The following is a 21,255-nucleotide window of genomic DNA, read 5'->3' as shown; positions in this document are numbered from 1 at the left end:
TCCTCCTTAGAGTAATTGCACAACACAACATCACAGGTATACAGTGGATTGGCAGTGAATCCTGGATCACTTCTCGAAATCTTGCAGAAACAAAGGAATACAGTTTCCTTTCTGGAGCTGTGGGTTTTGCTATAGCAAATGCCAAGATTATGGGCCTGCGCGAGTTCCTACTGAATGTGCATCCTGATCAAGAACCAAAAAATAAACTTTTAACTGAATTCTGGGAAACAGTTTTTCAGTGCTCTTTCAGGAGCAGTGGTAGTAGTGACTGTACTGGCTCAGAGAGTCTGGCAGAGCTGCAAAATGAATATACTGATGTATCAGAGCAACGAATAGAGCATAAAGTTTACACTGCAGTGTATGCTGTTGCACATACGCTACATAATGTGTTAAACGAAGGAAAACATCCTACACCACAAAAGGTATGTAGGAGCACAGAAGAAAGGGCTATATATATATATATATATATATATATATATATATATATATATATATATATATATATATAATTTATTATTAATAATGTTTCTGTTGTTTCCACTTAGGTGTTGGAATATATGAAAGATGTGAGCTTCACTGTTAAAACAGGTGAGAAAATTTCCTTTGATGCAAGTGGTGATCCAGTGGCGAGATATGACCTTGTGAACTGGCAGCCTGCTGAGGATGGACGTCTGCAGTTTAAGCATGTCGGTGTCTATGACAGCTCAATGCCTTTGGAGAAACGTCTTCAAGTCAATCAGGAACACGTGCTATGGGCAGGAAACAGTGGACAGGTACATAACAAATTACTGCAAGCATGTCAAATAACTTGAATTATGAAAACTACAACCATTGGAGAACAATGAGAGAAAATCATTTAGATGAAAATGCCGCAAAATATATGAAAGCAGAGTTCAAAGCTGGAAAAATGATTCCACAATGTCAAGCAAATTATTTGAACAATTCAAATCATCATTTGGATCTCATATGAGAACTTTTTTTCTCATAGTTGCCTGTCTCCGTGTGCAGTGATAGCTGCCCTCCAGGCACTAGGAAGGCTGTGCAAAAAGGAAGACCTCTCTGCTGTTATGATTGTATTCCATGTGCAGAGGGAGAAATCAGTAATATCACAGGTGAAATATATGCTGAATAACTCTCCTGAAAATGTGATAAAGTAAAGTCTCTTATTAATAATACTGTCCATTGGTCAAGTGACTTCATGATGCAATTTCCTTTCAAATAATCTTTTCTTGACATTCCTTCACAGATTCTAGTGACTGCTTTCCTTGTGATTTGGAGTACTGGTCGAATGAAAGTAAAGACAGATGTGTATTAAAAGTGGTTGAATTCCTTTCCTATACAGAAATCATGGGGATGGTGCTTTGTATTTTGTCCTTCCTTGGGGTGTTATTAACAGCAATTGTATCTTTTCTGTTTTATCTTCATAAAGAAACACCTATTGTCAGAGCCAACAATTCAGAGCTGAGCTTCCTGCTGCTCTTCTCACTCTCACTGTGTTTCCTCTGTTCACTTACTTTCATTGGTCGGCCCACTGAGTGGTCCTGTATGTTGCGTCACACATCATTTGGGATCACTTTTGTCCTCTGTATCTCCTGTGTTCTGGGGAAAACAATAGTTGTGTTAATGGCCTTCAGGGCTACACTTCCAGGAAGAAATGTCATGAAATGGTTTGGACCTGCACAACAACGACTTAGTGTTGTTTGCTTAGCATTAATACAGGTGGTTATATGTGTGCTTTGGTTAACATTATCCCCTCCTTTTCCAAATATGAACTCAAGCTATTACAGAGAAAAAATAATCCTTGAATGTAACTTGGGTTCAGCTCTTGGTTTCTGGGCTGTTCTGGGTTATACTGGCCTGCTATCAATCTTGTGTTTTGTTTTAGCTTTTCTGGCTCGGAAGCTCCCTGATAACTTCAATGAAGCCAAGTTCATCACATTCAGTATGCTCATATTCTGTGCTGTCTGGCTTACATTTATCCCAGCTTATGTCAGTTCTCCTGGGAAATTTACTGTAGCTGTTCAGATATTTGCTATTTTAGCTTCAAGTTTTGGTTTACTATTATGCATATTTGCCCCAAAATGTTACATAATTTTGCTAAAACCTGAGAAAAATACAAAGAAACAAATAATGGGGAAATCTTCATCTAAAGCTCTTTAAACCCGAAGATAATCATGTTATTTAGCAAAATAGATGATGCAATAAATACATTTCTGCAAGAAAATTCAGCACAAGCAATCCAAGAGATAAATAACAAAAAAAAAAAAAAAAAGATAAGTATTTTGTGCCAGAAAAAAAAAAAAAGAAAAAAAAAATGCCTAATGCTTACCATGACTTATAGTAAAGATAGCTACACAACAGCAGCACATCTTTCGCTGTCTGACCATTTAGTTCTGCTCTCCACAGGCTGTAGCAGGCTCTGCAGTGTAGGCTGGGTCAGCACTAGACACAGTGGACTCTCAGTGACCATCTTCATGACAGCCATGTTCTGGACCGGCATTATTTACTTCCTAATAAAAAATGAAATTGACTTTTTGCAATTAACAAGAAATGGAAATTTAATTTAATGACCATTTCCCTTCAACTTTTAGAAATAAATGTCATAAAATAATTCCTGCAGTAAGCTATTTTGTATCTTATTGGTATTATAATTTAAATATACACAATTGTATGCATCTTATATGTATTTTGTATGTTAAACCTCTTATATATATATATATATATATATATATATATATATATATATATATATATATATATACATACATATGAGATAGATAGATAGATAGATAGATATAAAAGGCCATATTAAATGCATATTGTAGACTTCAGCACACACATTCTGTATTTTGTATGTTAAAGCTCATATATACTGTATATGCCATATTAAATGCAAAATATAGAATTCAGCACACACATTCCATTTCCAAATACAACAACAACATTAATAATAAATATAGTTGCAAGCAGTGGTTCAGGGGCCACACATCGAAAGCACAGCAAGCATGGCAAGTAGAGTAAGCATGTCAAATGTCACAGGGAACAATCAGAGGGACTGCAACGTGCATCTCAAAGGCACAAAAAATGCATAAGGGATGTTTGCTGCTTATCACAGTGTGCCCCGTAGAGAAAACACATTTGATCCTGTGGATAGTTTCAGTGTGAGAATGTTCGCACAAAAGCATTAATTAATTACTACGTTAACTTGGCTGTTAGCATAACTTATGATTAGCCTGATAGCTGAAGAGCCAAATTAGAAAGAATGGTAAATGGTTAGCATGCTAACTGATTAGCATAACACACAGCATAATTAATCAAACACAGGCAGGTACTGTTAGTTATGTTCGTTTTAGTTTTCATGGACTTTTAGTTTGTTTTCATATGTCACATGTCTTCCTTTGTTCTGTTTTCCTGCCACCTTTTAGTTGTCATGGTAATTCATTCAATCATCACAGGTGTAAATTATTAGTTCCCTCATTTGCTATGTATTTAAGTCCCTGCCTTTGCACTCTTCAGTTGTATGGTATTGTTTATTGTTTCTCAGAAACAATAGTGAATATCTTATACTTCATGACAAATTTTAAAATGGCAAACAATCGATTTATCCAATCCTGGCAAAATATGCATCTGTATAAAGATTTGGCATGGCAAGGAATCTGCAGACACAGTTCATAATTCTCATAATTCTCATAATGTCTCTGACAGACATTTCAAAAGTTATCAGCAGATATTTTTTTGGATTTCATAACCCATAGATCAGGGATGGACAACTCCGGTCCTGGAGGGCCAGTGTCCTGCAGAGTTTATCTCCATCCCTGATAAAAACTCACTTGCCTATAACTTTCTACTAATCCTAAAGACCTTGATTAGCTGGTTCAGGTGTGTTTGATTAGGGTTGGAGCTAAACTCTGCTGGACACTGGCCCTCCAGGACCGGAGTTGTCCATCCCTGCCATAGATGGCACTGTTCCCATACTGTATGTTCAGATCAATAATTTTGTTTCTAGAACAAAGAGTTCAAAACATATAAAACCAAATTTTTGAACTGGAGGTGGTGCTACAGAGTTGGTCCTAGAGACCTCTAAGGTAGTAATATTATTATTCATTACCACCATAAGTGTAACGAGTCAGAAGTGTATGGATCCATTTGCAGTTTTTTGGAAACAATGGCAGAACAGAATACACAATCCAGTAAACAGGCAATAAGTTGAGGCAGGCATCAAGTAACATAAACAATACCAGGCAAAGTGTCGAGGCAGATGACAGGCAGGGATAAACAGTAAACAGGCAAGGGTCGAGGCAGGCAGCCAAAATCAGAGTCCAGATAAACAGTCCAAGAGGACAACCGAACAGGAATACAGAAATAACGCTCGGAATTGACAACCGTGGCTAATCAAGACTTCGCAATGAGTGTGAGGATGAGAGCAGCTTATGTAGTCCAGGTAATGAGTGGCAGCTGGGTGTGGTGATTAGTGATTAGTGGAGTGAGTGCAGGTGATTGCTAGGGAGGATTATGGGAAATGTAGTCCGGGAATGACTGGAACTGTGAAAAAATGTCCCCCTCCCGGAAGGCGCGTCCTCGCGCTGTGGATGGTACAACAGAGGAGGTGGGTGGGTGCCCTGGAGACCTACTGGCAGGTGAGGGTGGATGTAAAGACGGGTAAGGAGGTCTCCAGGGCAGGTCCAGGTACTCTAGACGCCATGGCAGGCCGGAAGCCTCGGGCAGCCACGGCGGGTCAGGTGCCTTAGGCAACCGTGGCAGTTCGGGAACCTTGGGATGTCAAGGTGGGTCAGGACCATCGGGTAGCCATGGCAGTTGGGGAGCCTTGGGACGCCAAAGCGGGTCAGGAGAGTCGGGCAACCATGGTAGTTTGGGAGCCTTGGAATGCCAAGGCGGGTCAAGAGCGTCGGGCAGCCATGGCAGTTCAGGAGCCTTGAGCAGCCACGGCGGGTCAAAGGCCGTGGGCGGCCATTGCAATTCTGGAGACCCACCCACAAGTTCCCCACCCACAAGTTCCCCACCCACAGGTATATACAACTTTTCTTCTTGGACCCTTAAATACCATAGATGCATTGCTGTTTCTTCCACAATAAAACATGTAAATGTTAAATGTAAATTTGCTCGATCAGCAATTTTTTTTTCCTCTGAGGAAATTAATAACAGCACACAGCTTTTGCATGGTATTCTTTGGGCTATAAGATATATGTTTCCTGTAGCTCTATAACTCTAAAGTCTATTCTCTTTGATGAATGTTTATGAAGAGACTTTGAGTGATGTGTCCTGTTTTAGACCACCAGCTGTTTATGCCATTGTTGGAGAGTCAAACTCTTCTCCCACCTGTATAGTTGGTCCATTCAATTTACAAGAACCTGCAAGAACTCGTACTTATCTGCTGCTTGTTATATTGTTGAATCAGTGTATGATGAACCACTTGAAAATGCACCAAGGCAAGACAATTTTATTTGTATAGCACATTTCATACACAATGGTAATTCAAAGTGCTTTACATAAAGAAGAACCTAATACATAATAATAATGGAACACATAAAAAATAGATATAACAGTAAAAACAGAGAATTTTGCTATCTAGATGGAAGAGTTAGGAAATTTAAGTTTTTTAATTAAATTAAATTTAAGTTTTTTGTTGTCCATCAGAGCGGATCTAAACAGATCTATCCATCAGAGCGGATCTAAATGAATCTTCCTCACGCAGAGGGATAACTGTTTTTATTTGTCAGGTAGCTGTGCGTTTAAACATTACCCTTACAGACAAATCTTCCTGGACTATCTTTAAACAGAGCTGCATCCAGGGATAACTAAAAATATTTGTCAGGTAGCTGTGCATTTAAACATTACCCTTACAGACAAATCTTCCTGGACTAACTCTGCAGACAAATCTTCCTGGACTGACTCTATACAGAGCTGCATCCAGGGATAACTCTAAAAAAATGTAAAAAAAAAAAAAAGTAAAAAAAAAAATTGTCAGGCAGCTGTGCGTTTAAACAGTACCTTTACAGAAAATCTTCCTGGACTAACTCTATACAGAGCTGCAGGGATAACCAAAAATAAATAGATAAATAAATATTTGTCACAGAGCTGCATCCAGGGATAACGAAAAGAAAAAAAAAATTCAAATTCTCCCAGCTCTTCCAACCAGACAGCAAGATATAAAATGCAGTAAAAGTCAGAAAATAAAAGATACATAAAATATATAAAATGCATTAAAAATTAAATAAATAAAAAAACAAGAAAAATAGTTGAAAGAATAAAAAGTGTGTATAAAATAAAGTATAAAGTATAAACAGTTCAGACATAGCACAGTTCTCAATCAGCAAATGCATAGATAAAAATATGTGTTTTGAGTTTTGATTTGAATGTGGCTACTGTTGGAGCACACCTGATCTCTTCTGGAAGCTGGTTCCAGCTGTGGCTGGCGTAACAGCTAAAAGCAGACTCTCCCTGCTTTGAGAGTGAACCCTTGGTATTTCTAAGTGACTTGATCCGGATGATCTGAGTGATCTGTTAGGTTTATATTCTATGAGCATATCTGCAATGTATTGAGGTCCTAGGCCATTGAGTGATTTATAAACTAGTAGCAGTAATTTAAAATCAATTGTCAATGCAACTGGAAGCCAGTGCAAGGACCTGAGGACTGGTGTGATGTGTCCATGTTTTCTGGTTCTGCTCAGAATCCTGACAGCAGCATTCTGTATGAGCTGCAGCTGTCTTATGTTTTTTTTTGGGAAGACCAGTGAGGAGCCCATTACAATAATCCACCCTGCTGGTGATGAAAGCATGAACAAGTTTCTCTAAGTCTTGACCGGAGACAAAGCATCTAATTATTGCAATATTTTTGAAATGATAATATGCTGATTTAGTTATTGTCTTTACATGGCTACTGAAACTCAGGTCTGACTCCAAAATCACACCAAGATTCCTGACTTGATTTTTAGTTGTTTGACCCCTAAAGTGAAGGTATGCGTTCACTTTGAGAACTTCATCTTTGTTTCCAAACGCAATGACTTCAGTTTTGTCTTTGTTTAACTGAAGGAAGTTTAGGCACATCCAATTTTTAATTTCATCAATGCACTGGCACTGGGAGTCAATGGGGCTGTAGTCGTTAGGTGATAGGGCTAGGTAAATCTGCATAGGTGTGATATGCAATTTGTTTTTTTCTCATTATTTGGCTCAGTGGTAGCATATATAGGTTGAACAGAAGGGGTGCAAGTATTGAACCTTGAGGGACTCGGCATGTCATGTATGACCTGAACCATTTAAGGACCATCCCAGAAAGCCCAACCCAGTTTTCCAGCCTGTCAAGAAGTATGTTGTGATCGACAGTGTCAAACGCAGCATTGAGATCGAGAAGAACCAGCACTGATAATTTACCTGAATCTGTGTTTAGGTGAATATCATTTATTAGGGCCCAAGCGTAAATTCGCACAGCAGGGCCCTCTTGATCCCCTAAGGATTATTAGGGCCCAAGCAAAAATTCACACAGGGCCCTCTTGATCCCCTAACGATTATTAGGGCCCAAGCGAAAATTCGCGCAGGGCCCTCTTGATCCCCTAAGGATTATTATTAGGGCCCAAGCCAATTAAATGGCGAAGGGCCCTCTTGTTCTTCTAAGGATTATTATTATTATTAGGGCCCAAGCGAAAATTCGCGCAGGGCCCTCTTGATCCCCTAAGGATTATTAGGGCCCAAGCGAATTAGCGTGCAGGGCCCTCTTGTTCTTCTAAGGATTATTAGGGCCCGAGCATCGATGGTGTGAGGACCCTATTGGAATTGTTCCGTTTATTATTAGGGCCCAAGCGAAAATTTGCGCAGGGCCCTCTTGATCCCCTAAGGATTATTAGGGCCCAAACGAATTAGCGTGCAGGGCCCTCTTGTTCTTCTATTTTTTATTTTATTTTTTTTCCATCTTCCGGGGCTTTTTGGGGGCCTTAACATGCTCAAAAACTCCTGAAAATTGGCACACACATTGGATTCTGCAGCCATAAGGACGCCGCAGAGGCTGGTACCCGGGCGTGGTTATTTATTTATTTATTGTTCTTTTTGGTCTTGAACAAAAAAAAAATGGCCAAAGTAGATTAATTAATTCCTTATGGGATGATAATGGGAATGATTTGACAGCCTTCTGAAATTCGTAAGAGAGCTGTTGATTTTTATTCAAATCTTGATGCGTCTTGTGATCATGAAGATTTGAATATTGCACAGAAGTTTTTTGAAGGTCTTCTGAAAGTCCCAGCTGAAATAAATGCTAAACTTGAGCAACCATTGTTATAACCTGAACGGAACTCAGCAGTGATGATTATGGCCAGTGGTAAAGCTCCAGGAATCTATGGAATCCCCATAGAGTTTTATAAAACTTTTTGGAGCATAATGGGGTCAGATCTGTTAGCAGTCTTTAATGAGAGCTTTGCCAAATGGCAACTCCCATTGAGCTGCATTAGGGCAGTTCTGACAATGCTACCAAAAAAAAAAAAGGGGGGGGCGTTAGATTTGAGAGATATTGTAACGAAGCGGGACTGAGGCAGAGATCCAAATGCAGCATATTTATTAAAGTGAGAGTGGTCGTACAGGCAGGGTCTAAGCAGGGGCAAACAGGAACAGCAAGGGCTAGGCAGAATCGTTGTTAGGGTACAGGCAGTAGATCGAAGCAGGCAGATATCATTCACAGTCCAGGAAACAATAAACAGTCCAGAGGTATGTAGCAAGGAATCATAAACGGGTAACCAGATAGGATCAAGAACAGATAGGCAGACAGGATACAGGGAAACGCTCAGAAATGTTACACAAGTGAAAACAAGACTTCGCGATCAGGTGATGAGTGTGTGAGTCTTTTATAGTCCAGGTAATGCATGGCAGCTGGGTGTGGTGATTAGTGTAGTGATTGGTGGAGTGAGTGCAGGTGATTGGCAGAGAGGATTATGGGGAATGTAGTCCAGGAAGTGACAGGAACTGACAGTGATCGTGACAGATATAGCTAACTGGAGACCTATTGCGCTGTTATGTGCTGATTACAAGGCTCTCTCTAAAGCTTTGGCAAATAGGTTAAAGAAGGCGATGGAGTGTGTGATACATAATGATCAGTCCTATTGTATTCCCGGTAGATCAATCTTTGATAATATATCTTTTATAAGGGATTTACATCATACTTCTAATTTGTTTGGTTTTAAATATGGCTTGTTTTCGATAGATCAAGAGAAGGCTTTTGATCAGATGGAGCACAAATATTTATGGTGCACATTGGAGGCTTTTAATTTTTCTTCGGGTTTTCTGAATATGATAAAAAATTATTTATGGAGGTATTGAGAGTGTTTTAAAAGCCAATGGTGGCTTAAGTGTATCTTTTAAGGTGAAAAGGGGAATAAGACAAGGTTGCTCTTTATCGGGTATATTTGTATACATTACCTATTGAACCTATACTGCACAGATTTCATAATGAATTAATGGGTCTTCAAACTGATGATCAGTTTGCACCTGTGTATACATCAGCTTATGCAGATAATGCTGTGGTTACTATTAAAAATCAAGATGATGTAAACAAAATAACTTCAATAGTACATGATTTTGGTAATATCTCAACTGGAAAAAGAGTTCTGGGGCCTCATTTATAAAACTTTGCCAGTTCCTATGCATAAGTTGTGATTTATAAAATTTTGGAGACAGAGCAATTTGGTGACACCGTTGGTGAGCTGAGGGACTTTAAACCACTTTAAATCCTCATTATGAGTTATAATCATAAATACAGTGCATGTTCACAGTAACAGTTTAAATAAATAAAAGAATGATTTAAACTTGCATGGAAACTCACATTTTCATTTTGATATACACATTTACAGTAATATTACACTTTCACTAATGGTGATAAGCACTGAAATTACATTTCGCAGTCATTACGGAGAAGTTAAAAATGATATGAATTTAGATGGTAGATGTGCTACTTTTGATCACTTTTTCTGTGACACGCTGTTTTAATGACAGCGAGGAGCGCTAGGAGCACAATAATTCCTCTTTAAACTAAACTGCAGATGTTATGACAAAATATTTTGGCAAGAATGACGATCAGTGATGCACACTTACTTTGATATTATGGAAGACACTGCTTTTTCCAAAGATAATATCTTTCTGTATAACCGCAGCTGCACGGAGGTGTTGATGTCATGTGAAGGATCTTAAATCAATTACCACTGTATTTGAAGGATATAATTTGAGGAAAACGGTAAGATTTTCATGTTTCCTTTTATAAAAAACCTTGTCAGTGACGCGCCGAGACAGAAAATTTTATTTACACTGCAATAAATAAGTAGGCTGATCTGTTTACACTAAAAATAGCCTATAATCATCCTAAAAGATATGTTCACCATCAGCAAAACGGCATAAATTTGATTCAAATTGTTGAAAACTATTAAATCACTATTTGGCCAGTGGAAATGAATGAATAAACTCTATTCTAAAAACTTTATCTGAAGTATTTTATACAATTTTGTTTTTATGGATAATTTGATATATTTATTCTAAAACATAAAGAGGATATTAGATTATTTTTATCAGTGTAGTGTATTGCACAAATGGCATTTATAGTCCATATCTAATATTTTCTAATGTCTTGTACCTTTGACGGTGTTAACCATGGTGTCAGGTGGATGGGAATATGCATGGAAATGATATGCAGATGAGGTTATGCATAGTAAAAAAAATTCCTGGACAAAGAAAAACATTGTGAAAAGATTAATTAAAAATAACGTTAGATGAATAAATCCAAACTGACGTGACACAGACAAATATGACTTTAAAAACTGATCTCAATATTATAATGCAAGAATTCACTCAGCCTTGACTCGAGCGTTTTTTCCCGCTCCCCGCGCACTTTCTGCCCACAGCATTTCAAATATCACCCGCTGCATACACGGCATTTATTCTAAAAATATCTATAAACTTACTCCCAAGGTCTAAACTAAATACATTAAAATAAACGAGTAAATACATCATCTTGTATAAATCAGAGCTAACGTGACAAAGACAAATAAAAGAACAGACAAACATTACTTTAAAAACTAATCTCAATATTATAATGAGAGAATCCCGGCCTCAGCCTCGAGCGTCCCTCCCGCTTCCTGCGCACTTCCCGCCGGCAGCATTTCAAATATCACGCGCTGCATACAGGGTATGGAGGCATTTATTTTAAAATGATTTATAAACATACTCCCAAGGTCAAAACTGAATACATTTCAATAAAACAAATGAGTAAATGCAACATCTTGTATAGAATATATTAACGCTAACCTGTATACTGTAAACGTAAGGCTGTGCAAATTAAAAAATTCGGTTAGTTATGATTTTGTTATTATTCATGTTCACAAACTACGTTAATTAACTCATAAACAAATAAAACACATGTTCAACATTTGCATTATCGAGTAAATTCATTAAAACAACTTTCCATCCTTCCTTAATTCATCCGAGTCCGGGGGAAAAAAATGGCGGCCGACTCGAAATTTTCAGGACAGGCTCATTCGTCATGACGTCAGAAAAAAACGCGGGGGTCTGACGTGGGGTCCTTAAAGTGAAATTATAGATAAGTTTCCCGGGCACTTCCGGTTTACTTCCTGTTTCTGCCAAGAATTTCCGGCGCAGGCTGAGTAGTGGTGCAAAAATGGCGTTGGAATGGCAAGATTCGACCGAAAAGCTTGTTAAAAATGGTGTTTTGACCATTCCGCATCCAAGTAAGGTAACATCATGGGCGGACAACATGTCGATATGGCCCAGCATAACAACATCCAAGATCTTTTCTTATTTTATTGATTCAATGGCGGTGGATGGGAATGCAATTAATAACCTGAAAAGCTCTGAGGCGTTTCAGTACCTCCATTCAGACAAAGTGGGCTGTGTACTTTTACACGATATGGGCAGTTTAATTTACCTAAAGGCAGATGTTCAACCAAGCCAGTCTGTTAACAATTCAGCGCATAACACCTGGGTTTTAGTTACCAAGACGGGAGATGTGGAGACTGCAGGCTGTACCTGTATCGCCGGACCCGGACGTTCCTGTAGCCATGCAGCCGCCGTGCTTTGGAAGGTACGTTAGCCCATCTTATGCTTGTATTAAGATGTTTGTATGTAACGTTATCCGTGTGTTAATCTATAACAGAACACGACGAGTAATACAAATGTGTGTGTGTGTCTGTATGTGTGTGTCTGTATGTGTGTGTGTGTGTGTGTCTGTATGTGTGTGTGTGTGTCTGTATGTGTGTGTGTGTCTGTATGTGTGTGTGTGTGTATGCATGTGAGAGAGAGATTGTGTCTAAGTGTGAGAGAGTGTGAACTACAACTGCCGTTCCCGCACAAGGTTGCAATTCTTAAATGTGATCTAACAAAGGTAAAGGTAAAATATTAACCATAAAAACTGTTTATATTGCTTGTACTTGGGATGAAGTAAACATCTGTTGAGTTTTTTTAACATAAATTGTTTGATTATGTTGAATTAAAAATCCAGAAATGCAGCGGGTATTTTCTTTTATTATTCTTTTCATATTTTTCCAGATTTTCTTATATAAGTCTAAATAAACTCAGGCATAAAGGGGTTAAACATTGATGTTAATGTTATTTTGATTTACAAAATGTTTTCTCTAAAAGAAGTCAGTTGTGCTGTGATGCTCAAACCATTATTTAAAAAGTGTGTGATTTTGTTTCTATCTGTCTGCAGGTAGAAAATGCTGTGAGGCAAGGGAAGACAGGACTTGCCTGCACTGATGTGCAGAATTGCTGGAATGCCGGGACAAAAAGCAATACTGGGCAGCAAAAAATCAGAGATGTGTCTTTCCGAAGACACAGCAGAAATAACTTATACCAACCAGCATCACAGGCATCCTCCTCCAGCATAGTTTCTACACCTAGTCGCAAGGTAAAAGTCCATAAGACACTGGAAGAATGGCAAAATTACTGTCTCTCCACACCAATAGCGGCACTTTTCACTGCACCTGGCAGTGGACTAATGCAGCTCACTTTTAACACCAGCCTCCCTGCTCAGTCTGCCGAGACATCAAAAGCTCCACTGCCCCTACATCATGGTGATCACAACACACAACTTGAATGTGAGAAATGTAGGGCATTCTACACCACATACATTGACATGACCACAACCCAATTTATGTACATTGAGCAGCACACAAAAGAACAGAGCAGGGAACAACTGTGGCATGACATGCGACGGGTACGGATAACAGCAAGCACAGCCAAGAATGTGCCAGTTCGGGCTACCACAGCACCAGACAAATTCTTTGCTGAACACCTCCATCCTACCTTTCACGGTAACGCAGCAACCCGGCAAGGAGCAGAGGGTGAAGAGCACGCCAAGCAATACCTGCAAGACCAAGGTCATGACATCGATGTGAAAGGTTTGGTGGTTTGCCCGAGTGAGCCATGGCTTGCTGCGAGTCCGGATGGTGTCATGAACAGAGATACACTACTGGAGATCAAGTGCCTTGTCTTAGTCAAAAACCAGTCCCTTACTGAAGCACTTGCTGCTAAAAGCAGTGAGATCAAACGCATGCCCACAGGGGAATTCCATCTGTCCTTCAATGGGCCAAAGGGATATTACATGCAGGTGCAACTGGGCATGCACTGCACAGGGCTACGGCAAGCCTTGTTGGTGATTTGGAGTAACACTGAATGTCTGCAGCTCAACGTGCTCTATGACCAAACCTTTGTTGAGGGACAAATCTCAAGGCTACACTCCTTCTATTTCACCCACATGTTGCCAAAAGTTGTAGATGACTTCGATGATGGAAGGCTGGAGTTGTGTTCCAGATACATGGATGTTGTAAAATCAGCATGACCTGCTTATGTGTACTGGGGTAATTTGTCATTCCTTTTTTAACCCCTTGTCCCCTGTTGTCACAAATTTGTGACAAATCCTTTCTAGCTTTTATTTATTTTTATCAAACGGATTTATTTTCTTTTACTTACTCTTATTTATTTTTATATCAGTCACTTATTTCTTTATTTATTAATTTTATTTATTTAATATTTTATTCCACTCTTTTTCTTTTTGTGATATTGTGAGATTTTTATTTCCTGTATTTACTTTGTTTTTAATTATAAAAAAAAAAAATCATCCATTAAGGAGTTAATGAAATTGTCCCTTTTTTATGGAATAGGATCAATAAAAATTAATTCATTTCTTCTCAAATCAATTTGTTTATTGTCATGTGTCAATATTTACAATACAAGAAAAAGAATAGCACTCATAAGTTTTTCTTAGTTAAAACTCTGTTTTGTCTTATCAATAATCACAAAACCAGAAATGGAACAATAACAATACATTTACACAGGTTTTTCTAGCTGAAAGTATGTATATATAATTATATATATATATATATATATATATATATATATATATATATTATATATATATAAAATATTATATATATATATATATATATATATATATATATATATATATATATATATATATATAAAAAAGGAATATGTACAATAAAAAAAAACAACCAAAAAAAAAAAAAACTGCAGGTAACCCAGGTTTTACTTTTCATAGAGACTTAAACCTCATGTGGCAGTCGGATGAGTCTGGACCTCATGTTTGCTAAAGCAGCACATATGGTAAGAATCTTAGTCCAACCGCGGGGTCATGGAGATGGGGACAGTTTGGGACAGAATTTTGAAGACTTTAAGTCTTCGGATTGCCCTCTCCACATGTATACCGACATTCGCCACTCGTCTAGTGCGTGTTACCTTCTCATTGGTCAATTGACCACGCTTGTGGGTAAAGGCAGGAATATTCAATTTCACCTTCCTTTCATGTAGTACATCTCGAATCGTGAAACCCCTGTCAGCCATTACCTCATCACCAGGCCTTAGGGCCTCCAGAAACCCACTGTTTATAGTGATAAATTTGTCACTGCTTTTACCAGCATAGGCCTCTGATATAAACATTATCAGCCCATGAGGTGACACAGCAACAAGATATTTGGCAGTATTGGTTCCCTTGTAATGACTGAAAGTGGCACTCCTACAGTTAAGGTTTGTTGCTCTCTGAATAGCCGTTTCAGCACAATCAATGATGCAAGTGGTCTGGGGGTGGTTCTTTTTAAAGGATGGTGGCATGTTAGCACGTATAACACTTCTTGGCAGCCAGGCAACCATGGGTTCAAGCTGCTCACCCAATGTATCAATCCAGTGAGCAATCACCTTACTTACTTCACCTTTAGACACTTTAAAGCGCTTTGCCACATCCCCTAACACAAGGTTCAGTTTCAGTTTCATGAGGGTCATCAGTATTTGGTCAACAACAGGAATACTACATGATGGTTTACTAAATGGCAACATCGTTTTCACCAAAGTAAAAAAATATACCAGACGCAGTCCTGTGTACAGCAGCGAGGTATCGTCATCAAGGAGCATATCATCAGCCACAGTCTGACCCCCAGTCTGCGTCGATTTGTTCACGTGGTCCAACTTTGCCGCGTAGCTGTGGTCAGTTTTTGTTAGGTCCTCCCATTGTGTTGCAGCATCTTTAAACTTCGGCTCGATGCACACTTCTAAAAGACAAGCAGCATCAACTATAAATGTATATAACCCACTAACACAGGACAGAGACACATATATCAACAGTCGAACTTATGCTGCAAACTTTAGCTAACCAGAAAAATATCAAGATATACTTACCATCCGATTGCGTGTCACTTGTGTTTCTGTCGAGTTTACGTCTCTTTTGCTGGGGAGGTCGCTCGTATCCCAACCAAAGTTCCGGGAAAGGGTTTTCCTCTGTGGGCTTTTTATCAATGAAGTGATAAGAACAAACAAACAGTCTTTTGGGCGGATTCTTCAACTTCAAAGCCACTAGCCACTTCCGAGATTCAACATCTGTTTTTGGTTTCTCATACAACGCATACGGGGGAGCACATCCACATTGGCGCCTTGTAGATGGTCGATGGTCGAAACATTCTCCTTCCGACCAAACATTCAGCAATCGCCACGAGTTGTTGCAACCGCAAACAGCACAATATGTCCCGGAGCCGTGTCAGCGTGTAACACCATCCATAATTTACTTTTTCTGCGCTAACCAAAGACAGTAAAAGACGCTAACTCGCTAACCGGAAATTATTGGCAGACACAACCGGAAGACGTTGGCAGAGTGAAAGGATAATGGCGGCCCGCCTATTTCACTCAGGAAACTCGTCTATACGTTGGCTGAAAGTGAGACATTTGGGTGGTTGTGGATTTCTACGTGTTTAAGTTGAAAGAGTGTACAATAATGCATTACAATTCGGAAAGCAGAAACACAAAGTAATTTGACTAAAATAGTTATAGCAATCCAACTTACACCCATATTCTCTTTTTACAGTGCAGGTGGTTGGAGTAGTGGAGGTTTAAAATATTTAGGTGTTTATTTAGGAAATAATTTTATGGAAAATAAAAATTGGGAGGGCATTTTAGAAATGGCAGAAGGAAGATTAAAAAAATGGAGATGGCTTCATATCACGTACGTCTTACAGAGGTAGAACATTAATTGTCAATAATTTGATAGCGTCTGCACTGTGGCATAAATTAGCAGTTTTAGAACCACCAGTTGGTATATTAATGAGAGTGCAAAGAATGGTTGTAATTATTTATTTATTTTGGGACAGAATGCACTGGATACCACAGAGTGTTATATCTATCAAAAGAGTTTGGGGGTCAAAGTTTGATTCATTTGGCCAATAGAAAAGCTGCTTTTAGAATACAATTTGTGCAAAAGTTTTTATATGGCAACTTAGAAACTTCATGGCGAGTATTAACAGGTTGGAAATATAGGATTGGAACAAACCGTTTTTCTTTTGAACAGCAATGTTTTAAATGTGAGAGGAATTTTTCCTTTTTTATTATAATGTTTTAAACCTTGGGACATTCTAGAATGCAGAAAACTTTTCACACAAAAATCCTCTTTATATTGGCTATCAGAAGAATGTTTCGGGTTACGAGTGTAACCCCTGTTCCCTGAGTAAGGGAACGAGACGCTACGTCAAATGACACAATGGGAACCCTCTGCATTTTGTGTTCGTGAAGCACCTCTGTATCCAGCCAATGAGAAAACCTGACGTTAGAGGCGGGTGACGTCATGGACCAGGAAACTATAAAGCATGCCCGGAACAAAGAACGATGGCTTCTGTAATATGTCTGAAGCAAAGCGTTCCAGGCATGAAGGAGGTACGGCAATGCGACGTAGTGTCTCGTTCCCTTACTTAGAGACATTCCCTTTCGTGGGAACATCGACGCTACGTCCAATGACGCAAGGGGAACGCTGTCCCAACTACGCCGTATCTTCGAGAGCCTGGCTGCTATCTTGCAAAACCAGGGCCCCCAGAGTATAATTCACATCAAGATTGTAAAATCTAATAAAGGTGTGCTGGGATGACCATCCAGCTGCACCACAAATATCGTCTAATGACACTCCTGACATTAGAGCCTTAGAAGCGGCCATACCTCTCGTGGAATGGGCACGAATAGCCAAGGGACATGGGTGTCCCATAGTCTTGTATGCGAGTGAGATGGCCTCGACCACCCACTTGCTCATCCTTTGCTTGGATGCTGGACCCCCCCTTCTAGGGGACCCATAACACACAAATAATTTATCTGTTTTCCTCCACAGGGCAGCTCTCTGGACATATGCATCCAGTGCCCTCACAGGGCAAAGCAGATTTCGTCTTTCCTGATCCGGATGTATAAATAGAGGAGGACAAAAAACCTCAAGTGTAATAGGACCCGGGACCCTAGTGGGGACCTTTGGCACGTAGCTCGGTCTAGTATGTAGAAAAGCCTTGACCATACCAGGCGCAAATTCTAGACATGATGGAGCGACTGACAGCGCTTGCAAATCACCAATCCTTTTTAAGGAAGAAATAGCCAGCAGAAACACTGTTTTTAGTGTCAGAAATTTATCTGAAACCTCTTCTATCGGTTCTAACCCTTGCAGCACAATAGCTAGGTCCCAGGCCGGAGTTTTTATGCGCACCGCAGGCCTCAACTTCAGTGCACCACGGAGGAAGCGTACAACCAGGGGGTCTCGACCTACCGAGGAACTCCCCACAGGATTATGATTAGCCGAAATGGCTGCAATATAGACCTTCAATGTTGAAGGGGATAAACCTTCTGAGAACTTTTCCTGAAGGAATTGTAGCACAAAGCTAATAGGAGACTGGACAGGGTCCATATTACATTGACTACACCATGTAGCGAACAATTTCCAGTTGTACATGTACAGCTTCCTCGTGGAGGGAGCTCTGGATTGAAGGATGGTCTCCACAACCTCGGTTGGGAGACCGGATTCTATGAGCCTTGCCCCCTCAGAGGCCAGGCCCACAGTTTCCACATTTCTGGGCGGGGATGGAGAATTGTGCCGCCTGCTTGTGACAGGAGATCCTGCCTGAGAGGAAGCTCCATAGGAAAGCCGTGAAGAAGAGATATTAGGTCCGCAAACCATACTCTGGCCGGCCAGTAAGGGGCCACCAATATTAGGTCGACCCTCTCCTGGCGAACCTTCTCCAGAACTCCCGGGAGCAATGAGATTGGGGGAAATGCATACAGACGTAGCCTCGGCCACGTCTGCAGCATAGCATCCAGCCCTAGAGGTGCTGAGTGCTCCAGAGAGTACCACAGAGGGCATTGAGATGACTCCTCTGTGGCAAATAGGTCGACTTGAGCTCGACCGAAAGTTTTCCATATCAACTCCGCCACCTCGGTGTGGAGTTTCCATTCCCCCGGTCTCGCGCTCTGCCTCGACAGAGCGTCTGCTCCCACATTTAGACGCCCCAGAATATATGCTGCTTTCACAGAAAGGAATTTTCCCTGGGCCCACAGGAGGATACGACTGGCCAGTTTGCACAGTAGACGAGACCGCAAGCCCCCTTGGTGGTTTATATATGAGACCACCGTAGTGTTGTCTGTGCGGACCAACACATGGTGTCCCCTCAGGTCTGGGAGGAAGTGCTTCAGTGCCAGAAACACCGCCATCATCTACAGCCGATTTATGAAGTCCCCAGCACGGGTCCCTGGGACAGGAACCAAGGCTTTTTCCACATGACCAGAGCACGAAGGCATCGCCGCGTGACTTTGATCATGCGAAAAGGATTTCCACTCGGAGAAAACCCCTTGGTCCTGAGCCACCACTGTAAGGATCTCATGTGCAGGAGGCCAAAAGTAATAACGTTGGACAAAGCTGCCATCAGACCCAACAGTCTCTGAAACTGTTTTACAGTGAGTGGCTGGCCTAACTTCACCCCATTCAAGGCCCCGAGAATGGAATTCACACAAGCAGGGGACAACTGCGCCTGCATCTTGGTGGAATCCCAGATTACTCCTAGATAGTTTGCAATCTGACTCGGGACCAGCACACTCTTTTTGGCATTGAGCCTCAGCCCAAGCCTTTTCATGTGCGACAGAACAACATCTTGAAGTTGAACTGCCAATTGTTCTGTTTGAGCTAGTATCAACCAATCATCGATATAGTTAAGTACGCGGATGCCCTAGAGTCTCAGCAGAGCCAGAGCTGCATCCACGCACTTCGTGAAAGTGCGGGGTGAGAGAGATAGACCGAAAGGAAGAACCCTGTATTGGTATGCTTCGCCCCCGAAAGCAAACCTGAGGAACTTCCTGTGAGAAGGATGGTTGGATACATGAAAGTATGCGTCTTTCAGATCTATCGTCACAAACCAGTCCTCGGACGTGATCTGAGGGACGATCTGTCTGAGTGTAAGCATTTTGAACATCAACTTCTTTACAGATCGATTTAGAACACGTAAATCTATGATCGGACACAACCCTCCATCCTTCTTTGGAACAATGAAGTAGCGGCTCGAACATTTGAAGAAGTGGCCCGACATTTTTCTGGGAGAAGGAACCCTTTCTATAGCTCCTTTTTGCAAAAGCATCGTAACCTCTTGTTCCATCACCAGAGACTGCTCTTGGGTTACCACTGTGGGACGCACCCCATTGAACTTGGGCAGTCGAGAAACGAACTGAATTCTGTAACCCTGTTCTATCATGAGCAGCACCCATTTCGAAATGTTCGGGAGACGTTTCCATTCTTCCACATATTCTACTAAGGGAACCAGTCTCTCGAGACTGGTCTCTGGTGTTTTTTGAGCACTTGGCTCGTCCATCTGACGCGGCGCACCGGCAGACAAACTAATCAAGCGCCAACCGTCCCTCCTCGGAGGATCGGTGGAGACCGCTGTGCCCCGACGTACACTGGGTGGCAGGGTTGGCAGAATGGCCCCCTGAGGGCACAGAGAAGGAACGAGCATCTGTTGTTTTAATAGCCAAACCTTCCCGTAGGGGGCTGTCCTCAAAGGCCCCGGACGCATGGCGTCAGGACCTTTTCTTTGAAGCCTTCCGGGAAATAATGACAGATCCTTCCTACCCCCGGAAGGCTTCGCCTGTGCTGACCGCCCTGGTCCCCAAGCTTTCTGCTGCGCTCTGTGCGCCGAGGAGCTGGCTGTCGGCCGAGGCTGCTCCTGCCCAGCAGCCTTGGGGGATGAGAGCGATCTCAACACCTCTGTGTGGAGGTCGGGAAAGAACGGCAGACCCCGATGCTGGGGTAGTGACCGCGCGGGAAGGAATCTTTCATCCAGCTTTCTTTTTGGCTAATATAACCCTCAAAATGGATCTTTACAAAGTGTTCGTCATTCATGCTGCATGCAAACATTGGATTATGTGAGTATTGTATTTATTTGAAAGTTTACATTTGATTCTGAATTGAGCATAGGCGTAATTTGCGGGTGGGACATGTCCCCACCACTTTTTGAAAGGGTCGATATTGTCCCCACCACTTTTTGAAACATCTCGCGATATCTAATACAAAATAAACACCTCTAGTTGATTATCAATTTGTGTTAATAATAGGCGATTTGGCGCTGGGATGTTTTGTTTTTAAAATCATGTTGAGTGCTCGTTTTCACTTTTATTAGAGGTGCGTGCAACAGGGTTCTTGGCGCTCGTGCACTACGCGCAGTCTTCACACGGTTGTGAATCTCTGTTGCGGAGACTCTCTATTCGTTACGTTGAAATCACAAAACAAAATACACATAAACGTGTCCCTGCTCTTGATATACAATCACTGATGAACATCTTTGGTTTTAATGAGAAAAAAAAAAAAATCATTCATGGTTAGATTAGAACCGAGAACCTCTTGCACTGCCACAGTGCCACTAGTCCATCAGGACATTCGATTATCAAAGGCGGATCGGCGTA

General features: G+C 40.9%; 1 pseudogene; it reads left to right on the top strand.

The window, feature by feature from the left end:
- LOC137023164 (extracellular calcium-sensing receptor-like) overlaps positions 1–2,160 on the top strand; it is a 3,353-nt pseudogene extending 1,193 nt beyond the window's left edge.
- Positions 2,161–21,255: the final 19,095 nt, after the last annotated feature.

The sequence above is a fragment of the Chanodichthys erythropterus genome, chromosome 7 (genome assembly GCF_024489055.1).
Source record: "Chanodichthys erythropterus isolate Z2021 chromosome 7, ASM2448905v1, whole genome shotgun sequence".
NCBI classification, from domain to species: Eukaryota; Metazoa; Chordata; class Actinopteri; order Cypriniformes; family Xenocyprididae; genus Chanodichthys; species Chanodichthys erythropterus.
This window is presented reverse-complemented; position numbering and strand designations above follow the sequence as displayed.